Source organism: Suricata suricatta, chromosome 6 (assembly GCF_006229205.1).
Source record: "Suricata suricatta isolate VVHF042 chromosome 6, meerkat_22Aug2017_6uvM2_HiC, whole genome shotgun sequence".
NCBI lineage: Eukaryota > Metazoa > Chordata > Mammalia > Carnivora > Herpestidae > Suricata > Suricata suricatta.
Genome location: NC_043705.1, coordinates 4,895,444 through 4,917,458, shown reverse-complemented (window position 1 = coordinate 4,917,458; position 22,015 = coordinate 4,895,444). Strand labels below are relative to the sequence as shown.

Here is a 22,015-nt window from a genome sequence, read left to right as displayed (position 1 = left end):
AGAAAAGCCAAAATGAACAAAAGATCAAACCGCATTCGGGTTTATGCAGCGCTAATCTTCCGCTGCCCAGTATTGCAGACAAAAGTCTGGGCGCTTCTTTTGATGCTGTGTTCAGAGTTTCAGTTTCGGTTTCCCCTTTTTCTAATAATCATTTGACTCTGTTACCTGGCAACCAACCTGGGCCAGTTTCCCACCCCTAGTCCTATAAAGGTTTAATTCCTTTTTCAATAAACGGGCTTGATCAGAAATCACCTGTCTTGCCTCACTCTCTGTGCTCCCCTTCCTGCCCTATTTCTCTCTCCCTCCCTCAGGAACGGACCGCAAGGATTTACCACCCCGCCGGCCGGGGCAAGGGACCGGACACCTTCTTGTTTTAACTCTGTTGTCTTAAATGCTACATCTTGATCTATTTAAAATTTCTTTTAATGTTGTTGATTGTTTCCTTTGTGCAGAAGACTTTTACCTTGATGATGTCCCAACAGTTGGTCTTTGGTTTTGTTTTTCTGCCTCCAGTGACATGTCTACCGAGGAGTTGCTCCAGCCAAGGTCACAGAAGTTGCTGCCTGTGTTCTCTTCTAAGATTTTGATGATTTTCCGTCTCACAGTTAGGTCTTTCATTCATTTTGAATTTATCTTTGTGTGTAGTGTGAGAAAGTGATCCAGTTTCATTCGTTTGCATGTTACTGTCCAGTTTTCCCAACACCACTTATTGAAGAGACTATCTTTTGTCAATTGTATACTCTTTCCTGCTTTGTCAAAGATGACTTGACCACACAGTCATGGGTCCATTGCTGGGTTTCTTTTCTGCCCCGTTGATATCTGTGCCTGTTTTGTGCCAGTGCCATACTGTTTTGATCACTACAGCTTTATAATACAGCTGGAAGATAGAGATTGTGATGCCTCCCACTTTGCTTTTTTTGCTTTTGTAGTTCCATGCAAATTTCAAAATTTTCTTCTAGCTCCGTAAAAAATTACTGGTGGTATTTTGATAGGTGTAGCATTAATGTGTAGTTTTCTTGGGGTAGTATAGACCTTTGAACTATGTGTTCTTCTAATCTCAGAGCATAGAATGTTTTTCCAAAGAGGAAAAAAAAATCCTCTTAAGCAATGGCTTCACTGTTGCAAATGTCAAAGCTGTTTTGAAGACTTCAGAGAATAGCTAATTTACAATTCTCTAGCTTTCCTTCTTATTTTTTAAGTTTCCTTCTGAAATCATTTCCTTCTATATTAAGACTTTTCCTTAGTAGTTCTTTAAGATCACATCTTTTGGCTATGATTTTCTTCATTTTCTTGATCAAAAAATGTTGTCACTTTAACTTCATTATTTATGAATATTGTCCCTGGGTTCAGAATTCTAGGTCGACAGACTTTATTTAGTATTTTGAAAATATGGCACTTAAGTCACTGGTCATGGAAAACATGATGCTGAGTGAAATAAGCTAGAGAGAGAAAGACAACTAGGTGTAGAATCTAAAGGAACAAAAAGGCAACTCAAAGAAATAGAGTAGAATAGTGGTTCCCAGGGGCTTATGGCCAGAGGAGGTAGAAGTGGGGAGATGTTGATAAAAGGGTACAGAGCACAGGATAGGTCTAGAGATCTAATATACACACATATATAATTATTTATATAACACATTTAATTATAATGTGTTGAGCACTGGAAATATTCAAGAAGGTAGATTTCAGGTACAAGTATCTCATACATAGGGGTACCTGGGTGGCTCATTTGATTAAGTGTCTAACATGGGGCTCATAAGATCGAGCCCCACATGAGCATCTCTGCTGTCAGTGCAGAGCCAGTTTTGGATATTCTGTCTCTCTCTGTGCAACCCCCCCCAATAAACATTTTTTTTTTTTTTTTAAAAGTCTCCTACACAGAATGACTAAGGAAATATGTTAGCTTGTTGGTAGTTAATTATTTATATATAATATGTGGTATATAAAGTCATCATGTTGTACCCCTTAAATATATATAAATTTTATTTAAACATAAATGAAAATAAGATGTGCCACTTCTAGTCACTGTGGTTTTGCTAAGAAATCTACTGTCTTTTGGATTATTTGCTATTGTTAATATGTTTTCTCGCTGCTTCCATATTTTTCTCTGTGTTTTGTTTTCAGCAGTTTGATTATGATGGCTCTGGAGAAAGATCCACTTAATATATTACAATTTGAACTCACTGAATTCCTTAAATTTGTAAATTTGTGTCTTTCACTAAATTAGAGAATTTTTCATCCAGTATTTCTTCAAATACTTTTTAGTACCACACTCTTTGTGTGGTACTTTTGGATACCTTTTGGATACCTCGGACACGGACTTGAGAGTCCTTAGGAATGTCTAACAATCTCTGAAGTTCTATGCATTTTTTTTCCATCTTTTTTTCTCTGTTATTTAGATGAACAGAAAATAATCTTCAAGAGTTCATTGACTTTTCTCTGTTCCAACCATTCTGCTACTAAGAAACCCTCCAGTGAGATTTTGACTTCCCTTATTAAATTTTTGAGCTCTAAAATTGCCATTTATTTCTTAATCTTCTTCTCTCTTGACCTTTTTGATTTTTCTATTTTTAAAAGAAAAATCACCTATTGTAGCATGTTTGTAAGAGTCAGTTCAAAGTCTACCATATAATTGGCTGCGTAATTTTGGTGTGAGTTTACTTTTATGATGTTCCTTTGTACGCCAGATAATTATAAATTGTAACCTGGTTATTTTTAGTATGATGGTAAGAAACTCTGGCTCTTGTCAAGTTGCTAGTGAGGATGGTGTTATTTTTGTGTTGCTAAGCAATGAACATGGTTAAGTTCAGGCTACAAGTTCTAATGTGCTTTTATTGGCTCTAAGTTTCATTGTTAGCTTATTTTTCCAAGTCTTTGCATTGCTCTTCGAATTGATGCTATGCATGTACTGCCCAACTGATCATCCTGGAACCTGGATGATTGTCTCTCTATTAGTCCGGTTTTCTAGGTTTTTGATAAGCGTATTACAATCAAATCTCGGGGCACCTTGGTGACTCAGTCAGTTAAGCTTCGAACTTCAGCTCAGGTCTCACAAGTTCTTGCCCGCACCGGGCTTTGTGCTGACAGCTCATAGCCTGAAGCCTGCTTCAGATTCTGTGCCTGCCTGCCTCTCTCTCTCTCTCTCTCTCTCTCTCTCTCTCTCTCTCTCTCTCTCTCTGCTTCTTCCCCACTTGCACTCTCTTTCTCTCTCTCAACAATAAACAAACATTAGAAAATTAAAAAAGAAAAAGAACAAATCATGCATGTTCAGCGTGGAGTGAGCCCTAGGAATTTATTTAAAAAAGCCTGTGTAGTGTTTCTTTTCTGAATTTCATTCACTTTGCAGTCTTCCCTGTAATTTACTCTTTGATGAGATTACCCTTGTCATTCAGCCAAAAACTTAGAGCACTAATTAACTTGCTCTGCTGTATGGTTGTATGATTATGTCTGTGTCTGATATGGAGTAAAGGAAGAAGGGAAAGTGAGGAAAAATAAAACCATGTGGAATGGCTTTGCCTCTTATTTCTGTGGTTTTACTGAATAAAGAAGGAAGTTTCCACTCCTCAGTGTTGAGCCTCATGTAGTTTCTATTAGCTTCTGCCGCCTCCATGGAGATTGGCTGCTGAGCTGTGCAATAAGAGAACAGTAGAAAGAAAATAGACCCCCCAAAAAGGTCTCCTTCCATACCCTACTGAGCATTAAGGGTTCCTTTTGTTTCTTCCAGTTCATACCTTGGAGAGCTCTGCGTGTGCCACAGTCCCCACTGTGGTTTGTGTCATTGAGTTCAGGCTAGCGACCATTGCGGGTGATGAGAACAACGCCAACCGTGTTAACAGTTCAGTGCTACTTCAAATTGGGTCTTTTTCCTCAATGTACCTGCTACTCCTTCTTTTCATAGTCTTCCCACAGCTGTTCTCCCCAGTCCTTTCAGGTTTTCTAATTGGATTCAGTAGCTGAGAGCAGATGGAGTATGCTTACTCAGTATTACCCAGAATCAGAATGGATAAAAATATATTTATGTTCATAGGAATTTTGAGAATGATGATTAAGAAGCTCACAGTGAGATGTTGATATCAAGGAAAGTTGAGTGTTTTTTTAAAAAAAATATTCTATGGGACAAAAAATTTTTGACATGTGTTGATTCACTTGGTAAAAACTATTTGTGGTATGCTGTTTGCCAAAATGACCTTGATTATTCTTCTCCTTGTCACTTTCCATGAAATCAATGTATAGATGGTCTTGCCACGGTGTAAAGACTGTTTTTCTATCCCTTTAATTTGTATTGTCCTTGAGATTTTCTTTGATAGACAGAGTCTGGCACAAGTGGTAATGTGCCTGTGTGAGCCTAAGCATTAAGACATCTGTCTTGGTTTTGCCTTTTTTGACAAAAAGTGTATGTATGAGTCCAGCTTGAGACCAGCTCTATTTGCTGACCTAAATAATTAGCTGCAAATAAGTTGTACTTGTGAGTCTAAATAAGGTAGAATTATAAATCAGTGCCACAGTGAACTATGCTAGGAACATACACCTTTAATTCTCAGAAGTTTGGATTTTCAGATTTGACCACCTCCCTTTCCCCGGTAGGCGACCTACACTTTGATAAATAATGGAGTGCTTTGGGAAATTGGATCGATTAGGACAGGTGAGTTGGTGACATCTTCATATTTGCACATCTTTTTGCCCGACACTAGATTATCTCTTCCACAAAGTAAAATACATTTTCTTTTCTCCAAGATTGTCAAAAAAAATCTAAAAGTGATGAATTTTACTTGCTTTAACTGATCAGTCTTAGTATGCTGCCTTGCTTTTCTGCTCAGTTCAGTGGAGTCACCAATTAAAATAATAGGCTCAATCAGATGGGCTTTGAAATGATAAGAGGTCATTTTACAGTGTCAAGGAATAAGGAAAAGGAACTACATTAAAGCACTTAAGAAAGAAGTCATTTCAAAGAGTCTATACTTCAGACTGAAGTGTGCTCTCAAACGGTTACTCATTTATAACTTTTTAGTATAGTGCATATGTTATCAATTAAATTCAACATTCTGCCTCTTGTGGAATTCTATTTCTTTTGGGCATATGTAGCTCTAAAAGAATAGACTTGCTTCCTTGAAACACATGGGTTTCCAATTAATGAATTTTTTCTTCATTTTCAAGATTTCTGGGCACATTTGTTAGAATGTTTGGTAAGTGGCTAACCACCTGATCTAATTCTAATTTTCAGAACATAATGGGAGCTTAGGGACATAATTATTCATAATACTTTTCTAATTATATAAAAGGAGAGAGAACCTTTGACTAAAGAGTGATCTTGAGAAGAAACTGGGCCGTTCCTTCTCTTAAATGTGGCTAAAACCAGGACCATTTTTGCTAATTTTTCTGTTACTAATATTTTATCTATAAAATATGCATATGGTCTCTGTTCATCTTGGGCAAGTATTGACCTACACTGTTGGAAGTCTGATAATGTAGACCTTTCATAAATTTATCAGCTTTTTTTTTTTTTTTTCAAATTAACGTTCTTATATTGAGTTAAATTTGAAGACTGAGAGAAGTGTATGTTTTTGGCAGGCGTTATTGCTAAGGTGAATTGGTTTCATAGAATTTGGTTGAGTTCTTAGACTCATGCAGATTTCTCAGGTGAGTCCCTTGAAAATCAATCAAAAAGTGTTTTCATGACCAGAATTTATTGCAACCTTAGAGACTTTTGATAGGTTACACTGCACAATTTAAGAATGTAACCCTTAAGGAAAGGGTGACCTCTAATGAAGCAGGAGGCTTAGTTTTGCGATCAACTTATTTAAATTCTGTGACTCTTTGATCCTCATTTTATTTATAATAATCTATCAGTTTTTCTCCATTCTGAGATCTTATAACTGATGAACTCTTCTAAGAAAATTACTGATCACTTTAATGTTCTCATTTGTGGCTCTTCGTGAAAGAACTGAGAATACCTAAACGCTAGTTATTGATTAGAGGTTTATTAAAAATAATAGCTACCATTTAAGGATTTCTTTCTGTAATAAGTTAGAAAAATATGCATGTGACTATATTTATTTAAAAATCAATTTGTGGTTCTGAGAGTTGATATAACTTGTTCTTGGTAATAAGCTAATGTTTGGAAGAACAGAAATTCTAATTAGGGCACCTGGGTGGCCCTGTCAGATAAGCATTAGGCTTCACCTCAGGTCATGATAATATGGCTCTTGGGTTTGAGATCTGCATTGGGCTCTGTGCTGACAGGCAGAGCCTGGAGCCTGCTTTAAGTTCTGTGTCTCCCTCTTTCTCTGTGCTCCTCTCTCTAGTTCCATCTCTCTCTCTCTCTCTCTCTCTCTCTCTCTCTCTCTCTCTCTCTCTCTCTCCCTCCCTCCCTCCCTCCCTCCCCTTTTCCCTCTCTCCCTCCCCCTCTCAAAAATAAGCATTAAAAAGAAAAAATGATAATCCATGGATATCTTATACCATCTCTATTGTGCTAATTTTTATTGAGATACAATTAATACACAACATTTGAGTTTCAGATTTACAACATAATGATTCGGAGTTTATATATAATGCACAATGATTACAGTAATTTGAGTCAATATCTGATTCATCCTCAGCTTTCAGATATGCAGTACATATTAGCTGTAGTCAATGTCTTATATATTATATCCACATGACTTATCCCTGAAAGTTTCTAGTTTTCAACCCTTTTGCGCATTTTCTATGACCTGTTTCTGGTAACCACCAAACTGTTCTCTGTATGTATGAATTCAGTTTGCTATTGTTTGTGTTTTTGCTTTGTTTTTAAGATTACACGTATATGCGAGATCTTAAGGTATTTGCTTCTTTCTGTCTCCACTTAAAGTACTCAAAGTCCATCCATCTGTTGAAAATTCTTTCTCACTGCTGAATAATACTCTGTTGTCCATGGGTCTGTATGTGTATATAGTATATAGAGAGATGCACATTTTCTTTTTCCATTCATTTCTTGGTAAAGTTTGTTTGCATATCTTGGCTGTTTTAAATGATGGCAAAATGAACATGGGGTTATATTATATGTTTTGGGGTTGGTGTTTTCATTCTCTTTGGATAGATACCCAGAATTGGAATTGTTCATCACATGTTTCATTTTGTGAACAGCTGCCCTGGTGTTTGCCATATTGGCCACACCAATTAACATTCACAGCAACAGTGCACAAAGGTTTCATTTTCTATACATCCTCATGAACACTTCTTAGTGTTTTGTCTTTTTGATAATGGCCTTTCTTAAAACTTTTTTTAATGTTTTTTATTTATTTTTGAGAAACAGAGGGACAGTGTGAGCAGGGGAGGGTCAGAGAGAGGAGACACACAATCTGAAGCAGGCTTTGGGCTCTGAGCTGTCAGCAGAGAGCCTGACGCAGGGCTCGAACCCACGAACCATGAGATCATGACCTGAGCTGAAGCCGGACACTCTAACGACTGAGCCACCCAGGCACTCTAATAATGGCCTTTTTAAAAATTCTGTTTACTTAAGTAATCTCTAGACTCAACATGGGGCCTGAGCTCACCACCCCAAGATCAAGAGTTGCGTGCCCTTCCAGCTGAGCGAGCCAAGTGACCTGATAATGGCATTTTTAACAGGTATCAGGTGACCTCTCATTGTAATTTGATTTACATTTTCTTGATTATCAGCAGCATTGAGAACCTATTCTGCATCTGTTGACCATCTGTCTTCTGTGGGGAAAATGTGTATTTGGATCCTCTGGCCACTTTTGATCTATTTTTTTAATAATCTTTATATTTGAGGGAGAGAGAGAGAGCATGAGCAGGGGAGGGACAGAGGGAGAGGGAGATGCAGAATCTGAAGCAGGCTCTAGGCTGTGCGCTGTCAGCACAGGGCCCAATGCGGGGCTCAAATTCACAGACCATGAGATCATGACCTGAGCGGAAGCCAGATGCCCAGTCCACTGAACCACCCAGGCACTACAGTAGTTTACTGTTTTTGATGCTACTATGAATACGAATATTTTCTTCCTTAGATTTTTCATTGTCAGCACTCGGAAATGAAACGGATAGGTTTTTTGATCCTGTATCTTGCACTTTTATGGCATTAGGTCATTAATTCTATCAGCTTTTTGGTAGAGTCTTTGGGAATTTCTCTATATAAGATTACATCACAAAATTTGGATGGGTTTTTTTTTTCCCTCTTGCCTGATTGCTCTGGCTAGGACTTCATGTGCCGTGTTGAAGAATAGTGAAAATGGGCATCCTTATTTTTCTCTTGACCTCAGAGGGAAGGCTTTTAGCACTTGAGAGTCAAGAGTGATCTTGCTGTGGTCTTGGCATACATGTCCTTAATTATGTTGATGTATGTACCTTGTATCCCACATTTTAAAGCTTTTTATAATAAGGACATGTTGAATTTTGTTAAATGTGGAAAAAAGCAAGAGTGAGGATAAAGGAACATGTGAATTGAAATAATATAGTTTAAAATTAGAATTAATTTTTCCTTTTAAAAGTGCTTGAAGTGCAGAGATGTTTGGCTGATAGTGAAAAAGATCCCAGTAAGACTTGGCTAACTGTGTTCCACGCATGGCTAAAAATATGAGTACCAGAAATACCCCATTAAGTTTGGCTTCAACTAGATTATTTTTTTTATTCCTTTTCCCAAAGAGATTACTCATTAACTGGGTTAGAAAACAATATTTTTTAGACCCACACATTCTACGGAAGTGTAGGGATTATAAGCACAATTCTTCTCTCCAAAGCTCAGTAGAAAGTGAAGTATTTCTTAGAAATAGGCTCTATTGGCTCATGAAATGGGAGATTCAGACAAAGTGTTGACGTGTCAGGCTCATTCTTAACATATCTAATAGTTCATCTAATAACTGTGACATGGGTTTTTTTTCCCCCTTACTTTTGGACATGTCCTATGTCCTGAGAGTATATAATGGGACTCTTGGCTGGATATCCTAGTAGTCTGAGATTATTTTTGCTGCCTTGGCATTTATAACTGATGAGGTATTAAGAAATACGGCAGACTTGGTGAAAGACTGAACTGTGTGTGTGTGCGTTGGTGGTGTGCCTTTGTTTCCTAGTCCAAACACCAAGAACTTTAAACTTCAGATACCTGCCAGTTCTCGTGGCTGACTTCTCTACAAGTCATAATCCGCAGTGTGAGAGCCGTCCTTCCCAACGTTCATTTCCTCCTATGATGGAAGTCCTAGCTGTGCTAGGTGTAGCCTTGTACTGCTACCATGAGTTGTTATCTTCATAATGAGAGTTGAGATAGTTGGGTTCCAAAAGAATCCCTTTTAAAGTCTGGGGCCCCATAGAAGATGGGAGTTTTGGTTATTCATAGATGAATCAGTGACTGTGTTACAGGGATATACAAAAACGGATCTGCTTTCCAAAGATTAAAAATAAAGATTCCAAAAATGCCTGAATGCATTACTGCCTTAAGATGGAGGCCATGATATTGAAGTGATGACCCTGTAATGGGACACGAAGCACAGTGTGCATTGGCAGAATATAAGGTAACTGTAGAATTGGAGAACAGCCCTAAATAGTGGCTATGGTTGGGAAGAAACATGATGGCCAAAGTGAACTGCCTCATGGTTTTGTATCTGCTAGTGAGGCAGAGCATGGCCTGCATCTCATGAATCCCACAGTCCAAGAACAAGGATAATTGCAACAGACAAACCAGATAGGGCTTGTTTGGGGTGGGGGACGAGGGTGGTGAGGCAAACTGTTAACCACACTGAGTAATGTAAGGACACAACTGTATTTGCCCTCTTTATCCTCAAAAACTCTTACAGAGAAAGTCACTCTCTGATAGAGAATACACGTAAAGAAAGATTTATATAAAATTTGAGATTGGGGAAGCCTGGGTGTCTCAGTTGGTTGAGCGTCAACTTCAGCTCATGTCATGACCTCGCAGTTCATGGGTTCGAGCCCCGTATAGGACTCTGTGCTGACAGCCTAGAGCCTGCTCCGGATTCTGTGTCTTCTCTCTGTGCCCCTCCCTCACTTGTGCTTTATCTCTGTGTCTCTCAAAAGTAAATACATGTTTAAAAAAATAAAAATAAATAAAATTTGAGATTGGAGTTTTGAAAGAAACTAGGCTAAGTCTTAAAGCACAATGGATGTATTTTAATAATTTAAAACTAATAGTAACACTAGATCATTGTACTGAGAGTTGAATAAAAAAGGAATCCATGTGTGGGATGGACACGTTTTAAATAGAAACATATAGGGGCACCTGAGTGGCTCAGTTGGTTAAGCATCTGACTCATGATTTCAGCTCAGGTCATGATCTCATAGTTAGTAGGATCCGGCTTCATATTGGGCTTTGCATTGGCAGTGTGGAGCCTACTTGGGAATCTCCCTCTATTTCTGGCCCTCTCTCTGCTCATGTTTGTGCTCTCTCAAGCATTAAAAAAAAAGAAGAAATATATAAAAACTTGCTTATCCTTAAATGATTTTTAAATTCCTCCATAACTCTGTTCATTTAACATTGTGGATAAATAATGAGGTGCAAAGTTAAACCAAAGAAGAAAATTTGTTCCTGGTATTATGTGAAGTGAGAACAGAGTACTTTGCCATGTGTATTAGTAAAAGTAAAGTTATAAAGTATAAGGAAATGCTTCATGTAACATGTTGGTTAAAGAATCAAAATCGGAAAGTAAATTCCAATTGAGTAAAAGGAAAATAAACCATATCAGCATGAATCAGAGCGAAACTTTGTTTAGATGGAACTCGATAGCATTGAATGTTTATAATAGAAAGGGAAAAAAAAAAGATTTAAAATGATTCCACCAGGAAGCTGGGAATATTGCAGTAACACAAAGCCCAAGTATGTCCACAAACTTGAAATACTGAACATAATAAAAGAGAAACACAGGCAAACAATTGAAAAAAATAACAAAGCCGAAGTCTGATTTATTCAAAAGAACAATAAACTGCATAAACTCTAAACCAGTATAGAAAAAAATCAATAGCAAGAATAAAAGAGATACCAACACACCTCACCAACTTAAAAACAATAATAGAATAGTAGAAAGCATGCCAACAGAAATTAGAGGTCATGGTAAATCTATTGAAAGATACAGACTTGAGAAGAAGCAAATCAATTGAATAGCTCTGTTATCTATTAAAGACATTGGATGTTTAGCTTAAAGGTAGTGTGGGCTGAGTTTGTCCCCCTGAAATTCACAGGTTAAAATAGCAACCTCCTCAGAGGTAATGTTCCACAGAGGATTTCTCTCCGTAGCATATTCCATTGTCACTTACGTCCCCTGGTGAAACTGCTTTGTCTGAAACAGAACCTAAGGACTCACGAGACACAACAGAATATAGTCAAAGTGGTTGCAAAGGAGGCTCCCCAGGTCTGTTTCATGAAATCAAACTTAATTTGTTGTTTTGAAGTTGCTGGTGGGGTCAAGTTAAAATATGCATACATCCTAGAAGATTCATTAAAGTGGGAGAAAGGCAAAATTTAAATTCATTCTGAGAAAATAGAAACTGAATAGTAGTCTTAATGAACATGTTGCTTTTTAGATAAGGCCGCTGGATTTGGTTATTGTTGCTGGGCTGGGGTGCCTGGGTTTCCTACCCACGCTCTCATTAAAAGGAATTATTTCCTATTAATTGTTGGTGTATGTGTGGATTTATGAGAGAGAACACACAGGAGCAAGGGGGGGAAGGACAGAAGGAGAGAGAGAATCCCAAGCAGACTTTACACCCAGTGAAAAGCCCAACACAGGGCTAGATCTCATGACCTTGAGATCATGACGTGAGCTAAAATCAAGAGTCCGTTATCCTACTGAGCTACCCAGGCACCCCTGTTGATCTCTGTATTGTGTCAGAAGATCAGAAATGACTGTTGGCTTCTTCATGTTTAGTGGTGGTGGCCATACTTTGTCATACACTAAAACAAAAACCCACATACCACAGTGTTCAAAAATGTATCCAATTCCCCATATGGAAACTCTAGCATCCAAATTAATATCCTGAGTATCTTCTGCACATCCTAATAACTTAACAGTCATTTAGATTTTTAGCATCTAAATGTGCTAGAGACTATTCTAAATGAGTTACATGTGCACATTTCAGAGTAATTCTATAAGGTAGATAATATTTTATGTATATTTTACATAATAAATGGAGGTACAGGAAGGTCAAGAAATTGGACAAAGATCTCAGAAAATATGAAGGATCCATAACTGAAAATGAAGCATCAGACAATTCTGTCCTCCATCATGGAAATAAGTGGGAGGTATCTGTTCTCTTTAGCATTCTCTGTCTAAATTTCTATTAACGGTAAACTAACCAGAACCTCATGAAGTCTGGGAATGCTAGTTTCTAAAGGAAATAATGCCGTGAGTGGTCAGCCACATGGTGCATGTTGTATGTCTGCAATTTTCGAAGTGAGGGGGGATATTGGGGCTTAACCCCATCCCAAGCCAAGTAAACTGGGCTCAAATAAAATTTCCCATAAGCCCTTACATCTGGATTTTTCTACTTCTGTTATTAGTGGCCGGGCTCAGTATCCATAAGTTTCCCTTCTAGGCAAAGGGAGTAGCAATGAGGCCAGAGTAGCCATTGGTGAGAGAGTTGTCAGGAGTACCTAAAAGGGGTTTTGTGGATTTGAGGACACGGATGGACAGAAGGGGTAGATCTTGCTATCTCCCTGATAAATTTTCATAACCACAGAAATGTAAAAAAAAAAAAAAAAAATAAGGATTACATTTTCAGCTCCCATGAAGATATTTTACAGAGAAAATGGTAGAGTGCATGAAATCAGCTAGTTGTGCCTTACTGGGGCCAGTATTCCTAAACTTCCCCGTGGGAATTTCCTTCAGTAATCCCGGTTTCTTAAATACGCCTTTGCGAGAAATTCATGTAACTGTTGTACTAGGTTACACGTTCCCAGGGGCAATCAGCTGTCAGTCCATGTGCTATAAACAAAGTTGAATGTATGTGTCTGGTCACAAAATCTCTTTTGAGGCCTTGGGAAGGGATTCACCTCTATCAGCCTTGAAGTCACTTTGACATATTCTTTCCAGAACTTTAATTTGTATGCATGTAAATCATGTGATATTTAAAGAGGTGATTAAAAGAGAGTGATTTCATATTATGATTGCTATTCCTGTCAGAAAAGCTTTCTAAAAGATACCAGATGTGAATTAAACTCTCCAAGGAAAATCAGTGTTTCTTGGTATGTCACCTGATAAAATGTCAAAGGAAGATAAGGAAGCAAATTGGTTAAGATGGTGTATTTGGCACGATGGAACTTGGAGGTTTTATCTACATGAGCCAGATTTGCTCAAATTGGATCTTAAAATTCTGATTTAATTTGACCTGCCTTGCCTGTCTACAGGCAGATTGATGTGAATTGGAATGTTCGATGCCATACAAAAGAGATAAAGCAAAACTTTCCTACTGTGTCTCCCAGGTACGATCAGTCATTTTCCTTTAGGTGCTTTCTGCCTTTCAAACCCAATCCCTCAGCCTGGCGTTATGACATGCTTATGCCTAATTTTTTAAAAATCGGATGAAATGCTATTACTACTAGCTTTCCCCTGATAGTTAGTTTATCAGAAACAACAAGGATTTTTGTTCTGAAAATACTACCATCCTATCTGGGAATCTGGGAACTATCTGTGAAGGTATTTTCATTATTTAAAATTATGGCAGTGAGAATATAATCTACAAGTTGTGATGATCATCTTACCTTCTCTCACTATAATTTTACTGATATTTTTTAAAAAGAAACAATGATTAAAAATATAAAGGGGGTTGATCCTTTATGAATTAAAACCTGGCTACCAAGTGTGTATTACAAAGAATTGTATACATGTTTATAGATTCCTTAAATCAGAAAAACAGCTTAAGTACTGATAATCGTTTCTGGGATTCCATTAGAATACAAAGATGGCTTCAAGTATAGACACATCTATTGATACATGTGAACTTTTAAAAACGTTTGAGAGAGTACACACATCTCTCTCTCTCTGTCTCTCTCTCTCTCTCTCACACACACACACACACACACACACACACACACACGCATATACATACACATACACACACATAAGCACGAGTTGGGGAGGGACAGAGAGAGAGAGGGAGAGACTCCCAAGCAGGCTTTGCACCGACAGCACAAAGCCAAACGTGAAGATTGATCTAAGGAACCATGAGGTCATGACCTGAGTAAAAAAATAAGAGTCCAGTGCTTTAACCTACTGGGCACCCAGGTGCCTTGACATGTGAAGATTTTAAGGGAAAGATCTTTAGGGAACAAAAGACCTTTATTACACTCCATTTTCCCCAAATTAAATCACACTATAAGAGCAAAGTTAAACAGATTCAGCATAAGTGACTTGTCCATGAGTAGGAAGGTGTTGAAGATAAATTATTTTTATTGTAATTCTTCACTATGTTGGGAAAGAAGCATTCATTGTTCTAGATGCCATTTGAAATTGGTTGTTGAGTTTCACGCTATAGCCGAGGATTTGGATAGTATGAAGTCAAGAGAGGAGAAATGATTCCCTGTTTATATTCAGAGTTTGACAATGTTTCTCACACAGAGATACTAGTTTTCAGCTCATCTGTAGGTTTATTGGGAAAAAATGATGTTGCAGACTTTTTCTGCTCAGAGGATTTCAAATAATGATCTAAATGGATTAATTGGGGCTCAGTGTGGGGGGCTCAGTCTGTTTTTCAAGTTTATTTTAAGAGAGAGAGGGTGAGTGAGCAGGGGAGGGGCAGAGAAAGAAGGGGAGAGAACCATAGGCAGGCTCCATGCTGTCAGCACAGAACCCAATGTGGGCCTCGAACTCACAAACTGTGAGATCATGACCTGAGCCAAAACCAAGAGTCAAACAGTTAACTGCCTGGTACCCCATGGCGGCTCAGTCTGTTAAGCATCTGACTCTTCTTTCAGCTCAGGTCATGATCTCATAGTTCATGGGATCCAGCCCTCTGTTAGTGCAGAGCCTGCTTGGGATTCTTTCTCTTTTTCTCTCTGCCTCTTCCCTGGATCCTCATTTTCATTCTCTGACTCTCTCTCTCTCTCTTTCTCAAAATATAAAAAAATAAAAATAAATGATAACAGCAAAAGAAAAAATGATTTACACTTATATAACTGTTAAGTAAATTTTTATCAAGTGGCATATTTTTCTTGAAACACCAAACAAGCTGTATTTTCTGTTCTTTCTTTTGCTTTAATGTGACTTGATGCTTTTCTGTTAATCACGTGGTACTTTGGCCTTGGTTGAATAAAGATGATTCTTGAAAACACAGGATATGTGCTCTCTATTCATTAAATTCATACAGGTATGTGTTTTTTGTTTTACATTGAAATGAAGAGAAGTTCACATTGAATAGGACAGCAGGGTGTTTTCATGAGCAAAGTAGAAAGGTAGAATGTGCAGAGAACTTGTCAGAAAAATTCCTTAGATCCAGACTAAGTCACTAAAGTGACTCAGAGGTAGGATGACTGAAATGCTGTTTACCTAGTTGTTGTATTAAAATGAGTATTTTTACAAACAAAATTGACAGAAGGTAGATAACATGTAAATAGGTGAACAGTGAGTGGGGTAGGACCCCCATTTCATGCAATGCTGAGTCAGTCTGACGCTACTATTCCTTAGGGTGAGTAGCTTAAAAAGTCTTATTATTTTCTGTATGTTCGTAAATTAGGTGAATAGTCTTTTAATGGGTATTTCTTGGAGTAATATTGGTATTTCTTACCGTAAAATGTGTGTTGGTTATAATAGCAGATTTCCCTTCTCTGAACAATGGTATTAGTTTGCTTGGGCTGCCTTCTCGGACACTGGGTGTCTTAACCGAGAGACATTTAGTTTCTTACTGTTCTGCAAGCCGGAAGTCCAAAGTGAAGGGGTTGGGATTTGGGTTCCTACTGAGACATTTTCCATGGCAATCTTCTCCCCGTGTCTTTACATGGTCTTCTCTCCTCAGTACATGTCTGCCTCCTAATTTACTCTTTTTATAAAGGCACCGGTCATGGGATTAGCACCCACTCTGCAGACTTCACGTTAACCTAGGGACTACTTGAAAGACCGTATCTTCAAATACAGTTCCATTGTGAGGTACTGGGTGTTAGGACTTCAGCATATGTATTTAAGGGAGGATACCACTCACCCTGTAGCAATGACCGTGTGCCTTTCTTTATGGACATGGCACCTGCCCTCCAGCTGTGTGTCTCAGACCAGAGCCACAGACCTTCATGAGCTGCGTTGACCACGATGCACAGGTTATCAGTCAGGATGCCCTGTCACCCTGATTCAGGGTCAACTCAGGCGCCTCTATCATTCCTCCATTCACAGCTGACTCTAGGGGGAGTGGGAATTTCTTTTTCCCAGTGATGGTGACGCTCTAAAAATGCAAATGTACAACTCCCGGGACAGCTGTGTTTTGCCATGGGGAGGGGGAAAAGCAAGCTATAGTCGAAGAAAATACAAGGAGCATGTCTGTGTGAGCTGGGATGAGAAGCAGTGAAAGGGAGCCTGACAGCTTTTGAATTAATTTCTGCAAGAGGCCCACCCTTGCTTTGCTGTGTGTTTTGGTTGTAGGAGCTAGTGAATTGTGGTTGTTGGTCTTTGTTTTTGCTAAGTTAATACATAAAATGGAAGAACCATGAATGAGCATTCAAACTATATAAGCCTGTGGGTCTTAGCCCTTTTTCTTTTTTGGTGTATTGGGTCCGTATATCTCTGTATCATCTATATCATATATCTATCTATATATCTGTCTCTATCTCTGTCTATCTCTGTCTATATTTGTCTCTAACTTTATCTCTGACTATCTCTGTCTATCTTTCTCTCTCCCTCTCTCTCTCTTTATCTCTATCTCTATCATCTATCTTTCTATCTCTATCTCAATCCATCTCTGTCTCTATCTCTATCTTTATCTCTCTCTATATATCTCTACCTTTCTCTCTGTCTTTCTCTGTCTATGTCTACCTCTCTCTACCTCTCTCTATATCTCTATCTCTATATCTGCATATATGTCTGTCTATCATACATAATAATAATTTTTCACAGTAGCAATGAAAAATCGGGAGACTGCTCTATCTTGGCTTCAGTTTGAAACCTCATTATTCACCATGAGTAGATGTGGGGTAGAAAATACCATGTATCCACCACAATATTCGTATGCAAAATAGTTAGTCTGGAATCAAATACATTAAATAGATTATTTTGGTACAGTAATTTGCAGCATCAGAAAATAAAACTCTTTTGTAACAGGAAACATGCCTCTCCCATACTCTGTTAATATACATCTAATGTCCCCTTAGAGGTTGTTCTTTTATTCTGCAATCTGTGTACCTGGTAGAGTGAAGAACAGCATGGTTGGTTTTACTAAGTATGCTTAAAGCCTGGAGCTGCCGCGAATATCACATTATCCCTAAAATTGAATACATTGTACTAAGAAATGCCACGTACACACAGTGCTCAAGTACTTCTTTATAAAGATTAAAACCCACTAACATAATTTGTATGCAAATTACATCAAATCTAAGTTATGTATTATTTCATTCAGACATCATTTCAAAATAATTCTTAGATTTTGATTTTCGTAAGAAGTATTAAAATCATCAGAATACTAAGGAACATGAAATGATTTGTTAACAGGTACTTTGTTGTAAAAATGGACAGACGTCTGTGTGTATCTGTAAGATTCAAATAGAGTGGAGAAAAAGTCCATCAAAAGAGAACATAACGGGGACCCCAGAATTAAAGCTGTCTCCTGGGTGCCTCGGTGACTTGGTCAGTTGTTTCCCTCTTGATTTTGGCTCAGGTCATGATCTCACAGGTCATGATCTCACTGTTCAGTTTGTGAGAACAAGACCCAAGTCAGGCTCCTTTCTGTCAGTGCAGAGCCTGCTTAGGATTCTCTTTCTCCCTCTGTCATTGCCCCTCCCCTTGCTTATGCTCTCTTCTCTCTCCTTCTGTGAAATAAAATAAATAAACATTACCAAAAAATCTATTTTCTTATTAGAAAACTTGGAAAATACTTTTATATTTTAGTAATACTGGTGACAATAGCTTATTCAGCTACAAAGTAATGCTTTATAAATTAAGCTTTATTGCTAAAATCCTATGTAAATGGTTACGTAAGCTTTTTGGTCTAGGAATATAAACATAAATATGAAAATGTTGGTAAAAGCACATTAGAAGGGGGAGATGACAATGTGGCAATGGCAGAAGTTCTAATATCCCCAAATGTCCACACAGAAAACTAACTTGAATGCAGACCTAAAAAATAAAATTACTAGACTGATAACAAGGCTATATCAAAAAGAACATGGAATAACCTATTTAAGAGGCTAAAGGAAATAAAACATGTGCCAAGGCTTTTGCATGCAGGAAGCAACATTGAATTTAGGTATGAAGGTCACAGAAAAACCGCAGAGAATATTTATGAAGATTTTCTTCATCAGTTTCTTAAAATGCTTCATTTCAACCCCAGATCTGTGTAGGAACTCCTGGGGATCTTTTGGAAGTGTGGATTGTAATTCTGTAGGTCTGGGGCAGGGTATGGAAATCAGTATTTCAATAAGCAGAAAAGATTTGAAACAACAGTAACCTTTGAAAACTGTTACTAGTGGGAAATAATTTTGACCACAACCAACAAAGACAACGTGACAGGGACCTGAACAAGACAAATTGAATTTTCTCACAGAACTGAGAAGTCTGGAAATAGGTTGTTGTAGATTGGGTTAAATGGTTCAGAGATGCCATCAAGGACACAACCTCTTCTTAGTTCCCGTCAGAAGGGAATTCACACACAAAAAAATCAGACTCTTAACTATAGGTAATAAACAGATGGTTACCAGCAGCGATGTGGGTGGGGGGATGGGTGGAGTAGGTGATGGGGTGAAGAGCTCATTTCCCTTGATGTGCATGGAGTAATTTATGGAAACTAAAATAGCACTGTGTGTTAACTATCCTGGAATTAAAGAAGGGGGAAAAAGAATTCAATTAGAAACAAAGAAGAATGACCCACCTCTTAGTCTTTTCCTTCTTCTCCTCCCCCTCCTTCTTCAGGCAAGTAAAAACTGACAAAACCACCTTTTGCCCAGAGAGGTCCTCTTTCGTTTCTTTCTCTTTCTCTCTAGCTCCATAGGAAACAGGAAATGACCCGCCCCTCCCAAAAAAAGGTGTGTCATAAGTTCAACATTTATACATAAGATCAGAGGAAAGTAGCTTAGGATAGTGGGAAGCTCCGTGATGTCTTAGTATCTAAATCCTTTCTCTGGGTGCTGGGCTAGATATCGATGAACCATGGTCTTTGGGCCAAAGCCAGATGACCATCTGCTTTTGTAAACTTTTATTAGAGCACAGCCACGTCCATTGACTTATATATGGTCTGTGATAGCCACACCCCCCACTACAATGGCAGAATAAATTTAACAGAGACTATGTGGACAGATTAGAAAGTTTAAAAAGCTTATTCTGTAGCCCTTGAGGGAAAAGGTTTGCCAATGCCTATGTGAAGCCATCTTTAGCACAAGGCTGTCTTTCATGGTTCAAAGGTTTTGAGTTTTTGAGTTCAAAGGCTTTTTTGAGCTGCATGTTCATCTTCAAAGTGGCTTCAAAAAGAAAAAAGAGTGGAGTAAAGATCATAATTCCTTTTCTCTATCCGAATACTCAGTGTGTGTCCCTCATGGTGCTTTGGCTGCCTTTGACTTTGTGAAAAATTAATCATTTGGCCACAGCCCTCTATGAGACATGATGGGAAATGTGAACTTGACTCCACATGTCAAGATTCCCCCAAAATGGCAGCCTCAAATATCTTCTGCTTTAAACTGTAGACGATTGCCAAACCCTTGTTCAGTCTTCAGGTCTTGACCACGTAAAACGTATGAACTGGATTATGAAGTTAACTATCACCAAGACCCCCAGTATGGGGGGAAAACATGTGAAAATGGTCAAAGGGCAAGAACTTCCAGTTATAAGATAAATGAGTTCTTGGGATGAAATGTGCATCATGGTGACTGCAGTCAACAGTACTGTATCACATATTTGAAGGTTGTTAAGAGTAGAATGTAAGAATTGTCATCACAAGAAATAAAAATTGTAACCACGTAAGGTGAGGGGTGTTAACACAACTTCAGTAATCATTTTGCAGTCTACACATATATCATAATGTACGCCTTGAACTAACACAATCTTCTATGCCAAAACAGAAAAAATGGACAAAAGGAGAAATATAATAATAAAAATAAATATGTAGAAGACCAATAGGAGTAGAACATGTAAATAGCTTCTATCAATCTTTTTTTCTGCCACTGGTCACAAGGCAATAATGAATTCTTTCAACAGTTCCCTTTGAAGAATTGCCGTTTGAACTAATCTGAGGCCTTATCCTGAAGGATAGAAATTCTTCACCATCCTTCTTGGATTGACTTTCTGTAGTCTTCCATCAATTTTAACCACTGAATATGGTGGTGGGAGGAAATACCCCAGAGGCCCCTCTAGATATCACATGTAGAGGCATTTATATAGGTAGATATAAAAATATGTAGATGGAAATTGGGGGTACTCTGTAAAGGCACAGTTAATGTGATGAGCTTGATAATACCCATTTCTTAGAAAAGTATGTTCAAATCTGCTACTCAGTTTCTCCATCTATTTTGGTATGTTTGGCTGTACATTTTTTAAAAATTTTAGTTCCAGTATGGTTAACATACAGTATTATACTTCAGGTGTACAATATAGTGGTTCAACACTTCTATAAGTTACTCAGTGCTCATCACAGTAAGTATTCTCTTAATCCCCTTCATCTCTGTCACCCCCTCCTACCTTCCCTCAGGTAACCATCTGTTCTCTATAATTCAGAGTCTGTTTCTTGGTTTGTCTGTTTTTTTCCCTTTGTTCACTTACTCTCTTTCTTAAATTACATGTATGAGTGAAATCATACAGTATTTGTCTTTCTCTGAATGACTATTTCACTCACATTATAGTCTTTAGATCCATCCATTCTGTCATGGGTGAATATTACTCCTGTTATAGTTATTTTTGATTTTTTTTAATTGTTAGAATGTTTGTTTATTTTTGAGAGACAGTGTATGAGTGGGGGAGGGGCAGAGACATTGAATCCGAAGCAGGCTCCATGCTCTGAGCTGTCAGCACAGCCCCTACTCCTGTTGTATTAAATGATGCTCTGATTTTCATAGATAGGCAGAGATATAAAAACATTTTATTTTCTTTTTTTAGGGTTTATTTATTTCATTTATTATTATTTTTTTTTTGTGTTTGGGGGAGAGGGACAGAGACAAAGGGAGAGAAAGAAAGAATCCCAAGCAAGCTCTGCACTGTCAGGGAAGAGCCTGATGTGGGATTTTAACTCACAAAGGTGAGATCATGACCTCAGCTGAAACCAAGAGTCAGACACTTAACCAACTGAGCCACCCCAGTGCCCCTCAACATATTTAAGTGCCTGCTTTACTATGTATATGCACACACGTTACTAATAAAGAGACATTTAGAAATTTTGATGTCTATATCAGCTCTTGAAAGTTATATAGTATACATAGATATTTATGACAGTGGTTACAAATCTAGAGAAAAAGAGATGAGAGACTGATGTAGCAGATAGTAATCTGCATGTTTTTAGTAGAAAGTCATCTATTAGCTTTTTTTTTTAAACTTCCTTAGGTCTCTATTCCTCCTCCTTACCACATTCAACAGAGAAGAAGACCATTCTTATGGGCCAGCATCAAAAACCAAGAAAATTTCTTATTTCAGATGAATGTTGAGGAGGAGAGCCAACAAACTGTAAGTACTTAGCCCTTCTTTCAGCATGAGATTTCCTACGTATTCATGTGAAAGATTATTGAAAAGGATGAACTTATACTTGAGTAGTATTAACTCAGCATTGAGTTGGAAACAGAATGTTCCAACAACATAGAACAATTTAGTAGGTAGGCGACTATATTCTTGCTCCCATAGAACAACAGAGCCAGGGGGCTGTGTACGATGGTAGACACGTAGGATGGATTATGAATTGGTGCTAAGGGACCATA

The 22,015-nt window shown here is 38.0% G+C and overlaps 1 long non-coding RNA gene across 1 annotated transcript in view; it reads left to right on the top strand.

Annotated features, from left to right (window-relative positions):
- LOC115294640 overlaps positions 1 to 21,749 on the top strand; it is a 128,438-nt gene extending 106,689 nt beyond the window's left edge. The window contains exon 4 of the long non-coding RNA XR_003910023.1: positions 21,648 to 21,749. This is a non-coding gene — a long non-coding RNA (uncharacterized LOC115294640). The remainder of the gene's footprint in view (positions 1 to 21,647) is intronic.
- Positions 21,750 to 22,015: the final 266 nt, after the last annotated feature.